At 41.3% G+C, this 12,973-nt stretch overlaps 1 long non-coding RNA gene across 1 annotated transcript; it reads left to right on the top strand.

Annotated features, from left to right (window-relative positions):
* The first annotated feature begins 7,039 nt into the window (after window positions 1-7,039).
* Window positions 7,040-9,466, top strand: LOC113744483 (uncharacterized). Its single transcript, XR_003461571.1, has 3 exons — window positions 7,040-7,141; window positions 8,671-8,803; window positions 9,092-9,466. It is a non-coding gene; the product is annotated as an uncharacterized LOC113744483 (long non-coding RNA).
* The last annotated feature ends 3,507 nt before the right edge of the window (window positions 9,467-12,973 follow it).

The following is a 12,973-nucleotide window of genomic DNA, read 5'->3' as shown; positions in this document are numbered from 1 at the left end:
ATCTCATAAGTGATCCATGGAGGCAGGAATGATATCAGCATAGTGTTTGGAAAAGTGACTTTTTATAGGCCAAGTTGGTGATGTTGAGTGACACTTCTGTCCACAAAGTAGTGCAGGTTTATTAAGAATTTGTTGTCCCTGCATGAAATGCAAGCAGCTAGATTTATTGAGCATTAAATTATTCTAATGTTTCTTCTAGCGTGACTTTTATATGAAAATCAGGTCCAGTGTTTCAGCGGCGCTGAGGCATTACTTTGAGCTTTTGTTAAGATTTGATCATTTTAGAACATCTGCTACTTTCTAGATTAAAGATGTTTTGTTGGTGGAGATTCGGTGCTCGGGCTCCGCTCATTTGAGGAACGTTAATTGTATATTGATCATCATAACAGGTGAATTATAATTTGATTGCTTCTTTGAATGGGCCAATTTTATTTTATTCTACAATCTTCAATGTGATTAGAAACAGCGAGGGTCCAATTTTAACAGGCTTCTTTTGGCTGGTCTGGCTGGATCAGGCAATTAGACATCACTGAGGTTCTACATTCAAGTAAAGTTTTGTCACTCCACCTGCACGAGGTGCATTTCTTGTTCACAGTCACACCGGTCTCTCTCTCTTTCATACATCTGGAATTAAAACATAGAAGGCACAAACATACACTGACTTGGCGCCTCACTAAAAGGCTCAGTGAGGTACCAGAGTTCCAGTCCAAACGCAGAACAAGAGAGATCTCTTCTGGATGTTTAATGTCATTACAAGCAGCTACAGTACAGGAGAAGGAAGAAGTGGAGCATAGAGAGGCTATAAAATGAGCTAATGAAAATGTCAATAAATGTCAGAGACTGTATCTTATCTATCTCTGAATTCAAGTCTTGATTTGTGGATATTCCTTCTTGATTTGCACTGACTACAATCAAATCAAATGTAAAGTTTAGGTATGATGTGCCAAGTGTTCTGCCTGACACCCATTATGATTAGGAAGAGAGCAGGAAAGACAAAGATGTGGCAATGACAGAAATTGACTGAGAAAGAACTAAAATTGACTGAAAAGATAATAGACATGGAGGATGGAGAAAGTAAAGTGTGTTTTTAGAGCAAAAACAAAAATGATATAATTATAATAAACAGTTGCATCAGTTGCAATGTGCATTAGCTAACTAGCTGCTTATTACATTATATATTATTAAATTGTGGTTGTCTGTTAAAATGAAATGAAATCTTCTATTATTATAATTATGGAGACACAGACTTTTGTCAACATTACGTGGTTGCCAGGCTGTCAACCAGGGTTTAACTTTTTTGTTGCTGCAAGTAAAAATATGCCAATTTTCAGTCACATGTTTTGAATAATTAAGACACCACAGGTATGTGTCAGCTGAATAATGAAAATGTGACATGGAAGAATGTTTAAAAGCTTTATTACAGTAAAAGGTCTTTGTCTGCCTGTTGTGCACACAATATCAGTATAATATCAGTAATGCAACAAACATTAAAAATGTATCCAATTAGAGTGCACATGTTGCTGTTTGCCATCCCTATTATATATATATATATATATATATCTATATGTATATATATATATACCCATATATATATATATTCAATGGTTGTTGCCACTGATGGCAACCAAAGGCCAAGAACTGGTTGCCAACTTGGCAACCTGTCGAGCCCTTACTGACAAGGACCTGGTTGCTATGCGAATAATGACTGGTTGTTGTCAGTCGTGTCAACAAAGTGTGACTTTGAACCAGGATTTCACTTTTTTGCCTCCTATCTCCTAACTGTCAGTGCTGGTTTCTTTTTAACCATGACCACAATGTCTCCCTGCATCCATCCCATCCATCCCTGAATCCAACCACACCTTAACCACCAGTGGCGGCAGGTCACAAGATGGGGTAACACTTTATTTAGATAGTTTGACGGATTTAACACTTCATCAGCTTATTAGATCGAATTCAACAACTGTTTCTGATGTCATCAGAAATTGTGATTCATATGAATCATTATCATCACTTTATTGCAGAGGTATGGACTCGAGTCACTTAGACTTCAGCCTTTTGAGCTGGAAAGACTTGAAATCCTCCAAAGTCATACAAAAAGTAGGCAGCATCATGCTTCATATTCCTGACAACAGATATCCTTTGAATCCATCTGACAAGAGCATCACAGGAAAGGTGTGTTAAGTAATGCAGAAAGATAACAGATGATACTTTGGATTAATACATACCCACAGAAAGGCAAACAGATGGCAACACACCAAACATCCAGCTCATACCTTTTTATTTGCGTCACGGGAATAACACACCATGGTACACACTCCTGATTATCTCGGATTTTATATCGTATAATGTTCCACGGGGGAGAAAGTGCAGTCCTCTGGTGAAGACGCTGTTAGTGGTGTTCGTTTGCATTATTAAAGGCTGCAAATCAATCAGCATGCTCCGGTCCGGTGTGCTGTCATTGTGCGGAGAATCACCCGCGGCACATTGCTAGAAGAGTCACCAAGAAACCTTTTGAACACATTAAAAAGTTTATAAAGCATCCATTATTTCTTCATTATTACTTCATAGCCAGGACTTGCTTTGTCCCACCTCCGGTCAATTGTAATGGCTTTAAAAGACACAGTGACAAACAAGGAAAAGATCTGTTTTTGTTATTGATCTTCTAGCCTTGCAAACTCAGACGCTGAAAAGAATCTAATCGCTTCTCACTATTTAATGGTGTTGATGGGCTTTTTCAGGTGTTTCAGATTTCCATAATGCTTTTATTTTGCAGTTGCAAGAAAAAAAACAGGATGCAAAAAATGTGAGAAGAAAGAGCATCTAGATCATGAACAAATATTTCTGCTTGGTTCCAGTAAAAAAAAAAAGGTTGGTGTATCATTTTAGAGGCTGTCGATAAAGGGGTGTAGTAAACGTACTTTTTGATGATGTTACCTGCTTTAATTTCTTCAATTTAACATAGATGGAGAATAGATGCAGAACTGGTGGAACACTGCAGTCCAACATTATGCTTGTGTCCCCTTCATCGGCCAAAAAAAGAAAAGAAAGAAAAGGTCAAAATCACTCAGACTCAGACTTTAACAAATTACGCTTGTATCCCATTATTTTGCATTAGTGATTCATGAACTGTGGCGGCGTTCATTGCCAATGCAGGTAGTGATGTGAGGCTCATATCACGGGTTGCTCTGTCTCATACGACAGCGTTAACATTTATTACTTAACTTAATCACATTTAAACTCTGAGTGTGTTTTAAATGGGCTACGTTTTATTTTTTTTACTCCACTAGGTTTTCCCACCATTAGTAGTACTTCAGTAAAGTCATTCTACTTCCACTGGAGTCAGATTACTGGCCCCCCTCCCTCCCCCGTCTTTCTGCTGTCTAATCATCTGGCCTCATTAGGCCCCGGCTCCTCCGTTAGGGGCCCGTGCCTTGGCACAAAATGGCCGCCCTCGGGCCCTCCCGCTGCCTGGCGAGGAGCTGCGAAACTGTGAAACTGCTTTGTGATGTCTCCACCGCCCCGGCACATCTATCCATCACCTCACCGTTTATCACACCCGTCTGGTGACAGGCCTATCCATCAGAGCCTAAAGTGTCGGGGCCTGCTGGAAAACTCAGCGGCTCCTGTGGTAAATAAAGAAGAAACACAGCAGGATCACAGAGACAGGAGGAGGGAGAGAGGAGATGGTGGGAGGGAGAAAGCGAGAGGGAAGGGAGGGAAGGGAAAAGGATAGAGCAAAAGGTATGGGAGTAAGAGAGAATTAATGGGGACACTGAAGGGAGGAGAGGTGGGAAAGGTGGACAAATTAGGGAGAACAGTGGAGAGAAGAGGATGAAGAGAAAGGTGAGAAAGAAATGAAAGATAAACTGAAGGAAGAAACAGGGAACAAGTACGGAGGAAGAGAGAAGAGGAAGGAAACTCTTACAACTACCCATGTTTATTTTTTCCTGCCAATCTGAGACAAAGAAATCTGAAAAGCCTCAAAAGATGGAGGTTGGGGTGGATGGGCGGACACCAGGAATCAGTCTGCATTGTCTCTCCTGCTGTAAAAACTCAAGGAAACAAGGAAAAAGTCTTTTTAAGTTTAATCGACATTGGAGCAGGCTGCTTGTTTCAACTCAGTTTAAGAGGTTATACTGCTCTGGTTCATCAAACTCAAAACGACTAGTTCATATCACTTTGTTTTCATTTTTATGTTGTAAACAAAGGTCAAGAACATAAGTACTTTATTGACAAATCTGAATCAAAGTGAACTGACTATGCCAAATCACTATTACTATTATTATTCACTGTTAGTAACTTTCAGCAGTGGAGCATCATTGTCAGCTTAGGTCTGTTTCACATTACGTTACTTCTTCATAAGTAAGCCGCCTAAATTACCATAATGTAAAAGACGTACTGTGGTACTGCTCATCTGCTACCCTCAAGCGCAGTATAATTTGGTACTATACAGAATGTAATCGATTATATGTGCATTCATTTGCCCCGGATGTTGCATCTCAGGCTGTCGTCCATTTTGATTGGTTCTCTGAAGGCAAATTGGTCCCTCTGGGTTGGGAAGGAGCTTAAAATATTTTGGGGTCCTGTGCACAAGTGAGGGTAAAATGGAGGTCAGTGATGTCAGTGACGTTGCTGTGAAGAGGGAACCGACCGGTAATGCGAAGCTTTCAATTTACCAGTCAGTCTGAGTTCCAACACTGACCAATGGTTATGAACTTTGGGGAGTAACCAAAATAGTAAGACTGTGGATTGACATGATCGAAATGACTGAAGATGATCCTCTGCAGGGTGGGCTTAGTCTTAAAGATAGGGTAAGGAGCTCAGAGCTCAAGGGCTCCTTTGCATCGAAAGGAGCCAGTTGAGGTGGTTTATTTTTTAGGAGACTCCAGGGTAGACCCTGGAGGGATTTTGTATCTTATCGTGTTTGGGAACACCTCATGACACACCAGGAGGATCTGGAAAATGTTCCTGAGCATAGGGATCTGGTCTACTTTGTTTGGCCAGCAAAGCAACTGGATAGATTCATATTTTAAAATGACTAGCAGTAATCATTCTGCTTACAAAACAACCCCAAGTAGCTATCTGCTGTCACCCATACTTGGCCGACAGATTTGGAAAAGTTTTGGGTTAGGGTTCTGCTTTGGGCTTTGTGAAGCAAACTGATAGCATCCTAAAGGTTGTTTTTCATACAGGTATAAGTGTGTGTATTATTGTGTGGCACAAATGCTATGAAGCCTTTAGCAGTACTCAACCCATCTTCAGATATGTTTCGATTATTGTGCAGAGTTTTTGCTGTTGGACTTTTCAGTCAACCCAGTAAAGGTGTCCTCCAAGGTCCAAGTAAATCCCCAGTGAAATTTGTGGAGTTTCCAGAGTAGCACAGATGGGCTGTGAGAGGCTTTCTGATCCTGACCCAAATCTAACACCCCTCAAGGTTGGTGTATGTGTGTGTGTGTGTGTGTGTGCCTTGATCAACAGATGTCTCAAGGAACTGTTCTTTACACTCTTCGTTCTTTAAACCATTTGAAAGCACACACTGGTTTTTTCCCTTTCTTTAGTCCAATCTCCATCCCGGTGTCCCCTCAGGGTCAGAGTTCACGACCTCCTGCTGACAGGACAGCAACACTGACCTTTACTGGCGATGGAAGCTGAAGTCCTACTGAAATGTCAACCTGAATGTCAAGGCATGACCTCAGGCCAGGGGTTAACACTTCACCCCCAAGCACTGGATTGTGGCTAAAAAAAGCTGCTTTTGACATTCGTCAGCCGTCGTCTGGAAGACATTCAGTCCATTTTCAGACAGTCAGTCGCCTGCTTTATCAGTGACCACTTTCTACTCGGTTAAAACTACAATATAGAACTCCACCCACCTCCACTGCTTATGTTAGAGCAGCTGCTCTTAATGGAACAGGTTGACATTTTGAAAAATATGCTTATTCGACTTTTTGCCTGAGAGTTAGATGACAGGGTGCCAGGTGGCTATTAGCTTAGCTTAGACTGGAAGCGGGGGGGAAACAGATATCCAGAGTTCCAGAAATAGTTCCAAAATATGCTCATTTTGTGATGTGACAAACTTGTGAAAGCACCAAGGGTTTATGGTGTCCTGTTGTATTTAGTGTTGCTTCTGTCGTAACCTTTAGAAGGTCCGTGTGCGGTGACATTTTGTGTCCTGTCGGACATTCTGAACAAAATAGCCAGTCACTTGTCACTTGGACAGAGTAAAACATTTACAGAAATAAATAATTGGAGAGTGACAATCTACTTTCAGTCATGTATGAGGAGGGGATACACCACTGAGTCAAAAATAGTATGATGTCATCGAGATCGAAAAGGTACAGTTCTTGCTAGAGTTGCACGATACCCACGGTATACACGGTACCCCGAGGTGCCAAATCATAACCGTCGCTACTATACTAGAAATTTTACACGACGGTACTACCGTGGATTACTATACTACCGGTGCCAGTCTCCGCTACATAGCGGCCGCCTCTGCTCTCCTCCCGGCTTCTCACTGCATGCTACTCCTTTGTAAACAAACCAACATGGAACCGCAACCGAACTACACAGCTGCTGAATGATTGGCTGTTTGCCTGTTACTGGTGACGTCCAGGGATATGATAGGCTGTTTCCACACGCTGGGTCCGCCCGTCTGTTAGCTGATTGGCTGTTCGTGTGTTTCTGCCGGCAAGAACGAACTCCGCGAAGACAGCTCCGCTTCGATAGAAACTCGCTTCAAAACAAACAACAAGCTAAAGTTCTGTCTCGCCCAGACACGAGACAACACACTCACCATGGCAGAAGCACCGGGCCCGAGCAGCGAGTCTGCCGTGGCGTCTTCGTCAGTGGCAACACAAATTTTGCTTAAAAAACAAACGTCGTTGTTTCAAACTAACTTGTACAAATACATTGCAGTTTATAAAAATAATAATAATAAAAAAAGGCAGCAGTATCGCGATAATACCTGGAACCGCGATACTTTGTCTGGTATAGTATCGTGGTTACTCATTTTAGTATCGTGACAACTCTAGTTCTTGCTCACAGGGAATCTGACATTTTGTGCAGAGTTGGTGGTGGCAAGAGTCAAAAAACAGGAACAGAGACGAGACTGGGCTGGAATATCCTTAGGCACAGGGGGATCAAGGTATACAAAATTGGTTGATGCAAAGATGCCAAAAGTTGGCCGTAACATTTGTTACCACGATGGAGACTGAATGGCAGACTTTATGAGGTTGGCGGCTTTTTGTACTGCGTGGGTTGATCAGATGATGAGGAACATGTAGTGATAGACAGAAACACAAAGGAAGGGAAGACAACATCCCCTCATTTGATTCCAGCTGTTCTGGTAAGGCAAAATATTAGATTTAAAAACCAACAACTACACAAAACGCAGTATCAACTCAGTATTAACTGTTAAAGTAAAAATCTATATATTGAATCTGCTGGTTAAGATGCATAGCTGCCTGAAGATGTTTGCTGTGCAAACCAGTCTATAACACTGAGAGAAAGAAAACAGAAATATTTCAAGAGGTGCTGGATTATTCACACGATATTATCATGCGTCTATCATTAATATGATATCAAGTGTACCAGCGTATTACAATTTCCTACCACTCTCTGTCCCCTTGTTCTCAGATGTTTCTCAATATAATAAAGAGTAACACTTCACCGTACAGTATACAAAATTGTGAGTAGTTAAGCAGTGTTTTTGTTTCCATTTCACAGTTCAAGTATTGACCAGCAGGCTTTGGTTGTAACAGTCTGTATAGTCTGTAATTCTCTCATATGCAGATATCTGTTTACAGCAGGGGTGTCCAAACTTTTTTAAAAATAGGGCCAGATTTGAAGTGTGAAGATGCCCGGGGGCCAATACTAACATTTAAAAAATGAAAAACAATAAAAGTTACATATAAATGTTCTGTAACAATTTCATATTCACTGTCACAAGTATAATTTTTTTTTAATTACAATGTTACCAAATTGAAGCCACTAGGCGTGAACAAATCTAGAAACCAGTTCTTCCTTTCTTTCACATCTGGAGTCAGATAACAAAGAATAAATTGTATGCAATACATTAAACTAGCATGAAGCTGATAGAAATCTTAATATCATGTTCATTCTACACATGACTTATTATGAGTAATGCAAAGTCTGTTAACATTTAAGTTTAAAACATATCACTCTTTAACAAAATCATTCAGAAAGTAATATTTTGTGTCACATCTACAGATATGTAACACCAGCAGTTATGTCCTTAGAGGTTCAAATGCTTCATTATGTCAACCAAAGAAGCCAAAGCTTAGGGCCACATGAAATCTGACGGCGGGCTGTGATTGGCCCCCGGGCCATACTTTGGACATCCCTGGTTTAAAGAGATTAGCAGATATGTCTCTTTCTCAATATTCTTGCGTAGTTGCAAGTTGTTAATCGGACTGCTGAGGAAGTTTTGGATTGCTAGATATCCGTCATTCATTTTCTTAACTGACACTGAAAGCCCAGATATGTTGGCCACAGAGGTACAATCATTGTCCATTGTCTCAGATGGGTTCTGAAGGTCCTGAATATGCCGACTCTGGGACTCTATACTAGAATAACGATGAGTTCCGAAAGAACAGACTGCAGGATAATACAGTGTTTCTTGTGTCTTCATTTGTTCTATTTTGTTCCTCCAAGACAGAAAACAGCTGCTCAAGGTTACCCTGAAGGTCCCCCACGTTCAGGTCCCTCTCTTTCCCCTGGCGAACGTTCCTCCTGAATAAAGGAGAAGACAGAGAGAAGCAAAGAGAGACAGGAGTAAAAGTCCTGAGTAAGCATCGCCTACTGAGAGAAGTTTTTCCCCACCATCAATCCTCTGTTGGTGTCTGGCTCCTTCGCCTCGTTAGCTAATTGAATAAATGAAAGATTGCTCTCTGCTCCTTGGGCATTGCGTGTCCCTTTAGCTTTGAGTTTTTCTTCCTGATGTTCCTTTCTGTCTTTTCTGTCATCCGCAGCTTATTTTCATGTGATATTCGCATAGAAATAACATTACAGTAATGACACCAGAGGTAATGTGTGTGTGTGTGTGTGTGTGTGTTTATGTGTGTTTATGTGTCAGGTCCTGGAGGGATGGGTGTTTCAAATGACACCTCCAGATGTGCTGATGAAGAGCGGGGAGAGGAAGAAAGGGGAGATGAGGGGCGAAGAGTAGCAAACATGAGGTTATGTTTTAGCAAAGAGAACGAATTAACGCAAGGAATGGGGAGGAAAGAGAGGAGAAAAGATGAGTAGAGGAGGGAGTGAGTGGAGAAGGGAGAGAGCGAAAGAGGAAAAGCAGAAGAAAAAAGAGAAAATTAGGCGACAAGACGGGAAAGGATAATGATAAGAGATGTTAAGAATAAAATTCTTCTTTTATTCGAATTCAAGCCCCCGGGTATCATTATTGAGTGTTCAGTGTGTTTTGAGTGTCTATGTGTGTGTGTGTGTGTGTGTGTGTGTGTGTGTGTGTTGCTTTAATAATGCAGAGAATGCTGCTGTCACCCGGCCCTGTGCTGCTGTCATTAAACGTTGACGTGCAGATGGTGGGAGCCTGTTAAAGCACTCTCACCTCAGTCCTCGACTCCATACTGTTTATGACCAGCCAACATAATGCACCATAATGCACTGCGCCTATTAGTTATAATCAACGTCCTCTCCTATAGAGTCTCTGCACTCTTACTTCACTGACTTCTGTCACTCTATTAGTCTTAGCTCTATTTGTGTTTGTTTTTTTTTAGATGAGCTACCGTTCAAAGAGTTTCCTTCCTGAGCTCTGAGAAATGAGCGCACCTTTAGGACACCTGACACCTTTGTTGTTGTCTAAGCATGTGTTACAGCTGCAGTGGAAGTCATTGTGGAGAAGTGGTACAGTATATCACCAAGTAAAATGCAGGAACAATAATAATAATACAGGTTGCGGGTGTTGGTCTTGAAATTCAAATGGTTGTGCAATGAATTTGGAATGCAAGGAAAAAGAATTTTGAAGGCCAGCGGTTAGGCACTTAATCACATGAGAAAGCACAAACAAGAAAGCACTCTACACATGCCAGATGAAGACCTGAATCCTGACATGGATCACCATCAAAATTCATACATGACAATAAAGTCTGTGGAGGTTCTCAGTCATGCAGGTCATCTTTCTTCAAGACTGGACTGGACCTTTGAGAAAGTGGCCACAAGATCCAGGAAGGACAACACTAGAGGTGATGAAGAAAAGAAAGATAGACATTAGGACATTATATACCATATATCTGGCTTATCTGAACTTCACTGGATCTTTAACAAGCATCAAATCCCAGAAACATTTAAAACCCAGCAACACACTTAGAAACTGGTACACCCTAAAGACTGTACACCTCACACCCAGAAAAGTAATCTGGTGTATGCTGTCCAGTGCAGGGAGGAGTGCACTTATACGGGGAAACCAAACAGCCACTCAACAAATGCACACTGCATACTGTACCTTAATCTGCAACATTTTGTAGACTAATGCTGGTGTGAACAAGTTTTCCGTATCGTCATCAGTAGGCAGGTTGCAGTGGATAATTTTAATTTAAACGATTATCCTTATCGGGGTTGCGGGGGGGCTGAAGCCAATCCCAGCTGACTTTGAGCCTGATGTCGGCAATCTGGACACATAGAGACAAACAACCATTTCCGATCACTTGCATCTTAAATCTTAGAGATACTGATTAACATCTTTGCACTGTTGAAGGAGCCAGAGGACCCAGAAAACCCACACAGACACAAGGAGAACATGCACAGCTCCACACAGAGGGGTTCCAGCCCCATCTACAAACCCCCAACCACAGTGGATAACAACTAAAAACACCTTTGCCCCCTGGCTATATATTATAGATTTTCATACAACACTGTTTAATCAAAAGATAAATGACTATTTGTATGACCGTGTGTGTGTCCAGTCTGCACAGGGTGACATACAGGTGAGGTATATGTGCTGATAAAGTGAATACTAACTCACCATGACACTCCTTCAAGTCACACTGTGTGTGCTCGTGTAATTCACAAAGGTGTGAGTGCACTCTCACTTGCATGATATTGCAATGCCCCCTGCAGGAGAAAGATGAGTACCTCCTCCTGCTCTCCTTAACAACACTGCTTAGATTTTTACCACAGATCCGCTGCATGCAGGCACATGTGTTGAAAAGGAAGAAGACATTTCATTTTTGACATTCAGTATAGACCAGTAAAGCTAAAAAACACAAGTCATAACCATTCATTTGTATCCAGTTATATGCTTACCAAATTATTACAAGAATAATAAGTCATCCTAGTTATAATAACTGACTTTTAAACCTCTGTTATTTTCATTAGGCTCTGTGATGCCGACATCACCCTGATGAGTGATCAGACTTGGTCCATTCCTCCTGTAATACCGCTCCCGTAATTTGCAGCCTCCGAGGAGACATCTTAACCCTTGAAGAGACTTATTAAGACGGATGAGACATAATTTGCTTCAAGGCTTTTACCTTGAGGAAAGAAAAATATATTTTCAAAATAATCCAGTTTCTGCCTCTAAGTGGTGTGAATGAAATGTAAGACCTTTGATTTGCTTAACACGCGGGCCTCCTGCTTTCAAATGATGTACTTGAAGGTACAGAGCGCCTTAATGGTTTTTCAGGAAATGCCACTTTTGTGTCGGAGTGCTGCGAAATCTGTGTGCGTGCGTATGTCTTGTTAAAGGATAACCTTCTCTCCTCGCCTCCCCTCTCCTGTGCATTAGAGGGGGGGTGAGTGTGTGCAGCATATAGGCAGTGCCTGTGTGTCGGGGGAACATGTGGAGTGTGTGTGACCGTGCTCTGATAGCGTGTCAGAGTGAATTAGCCTCCGTGTGGCGTCCGCCTGGCACACACCACCGCCTGCCCTCTGCCCACCACCCCGCATATGTGCCCAAGATTAGAATTAATAACCAGTGCTGCCAATCATGCTTTAATCACAATAACTCTGCATTTAGGGGGCGCGGGGAGGTCACAGTCATCTGGGCCTCAGGATGGCCAATCTGGAGCAGCTAATAAGGCGGGTTTGTACGAGTGTGTGTGTGTCTGTGTGTCCCTGATGGACTCATTTTCAGTGCTGTTGGTGGCAGCTGCTCAGGTGAGCCACAGAGACTGACAGGAGGAGTACAGGATGAAAAAAAAAGTGCAGGACAGCACAGCAACTGCTAGGAAAGACATACGAGATACTCTAGGTTAGTGTGTGTACTTTGTGTGTGTTTGTGTGAATCCTTGGTGAAGGGAAGTCAACGTGCACCATAAATAATGAGTGTAACAGTTGTGTTTGGGCCAGATGTGTCGAGATGCCAGTATAGATCAGCTCATCTCTGAGTTCAGAATATCACTAATCTTTGAAAACAAGTCAGTAATAATATCTCCATGTTATGTTTCTTTATTTAATGTTTTAAAACCTAATCTCCTAATTATACGTCATACTCCAAAGTAGCTTTCATGTTAAGATAAGAGAAAAATTTTACATTTTGTGTCTCAAACACTTATACATCAAGCATACATGAGCGTACAACGTGTAACTAAAGGTGCTGGTTACTATGTGATAAATTATTATTAGGCTTATTATTAGGCAATAAGAAAGCAGTTTCTGTTTTTCTGAGAGTCCACACAATAACAATTAAATGAAATAAAAGCTGCTTCACATCATCAAATTTAAATATTTTTAATGTTCTATTGTTTATTTAGACCCCAAATTCAGTTGCACGTAATGTATTTAGCATCTTTGGAAACCCCTCAAGAATTTAAGATATTCAGATTTGAACTTGGCCATACATGAACAATATATGCACTCATTAGAAAAGCAGTGTGTGTGAAGAGCTTGAACTAAATCAAGTGGACAAAAGATTTGAAATTTGCCAAACCAAAATTAGCACTAGCAGTGACTAAACTACTAAAATATCTAAAAATATAACAACTATTACAAGGCCTGCAACAAT

Source organism: Larimichthys crocea, chromosome III, assembly GCF_000972845.2.
Source record: "Larimichthys crocea isolate SSNF chromosome III, L_crocea_2.0, whole genome shotgun sequence".
In the NCBI taxonomy this organism is placed as follows: Eukaryota; Metazoa; Chordata; class Actinopteri; family Sciaenidae; genus Larimichthys; species Larimichthys crocea.
The sequence above is the reverse complement of the archived record's forward strand: the minus strand, read 5'-3'. Positions and strand labels throughout refer to the sequence as shown.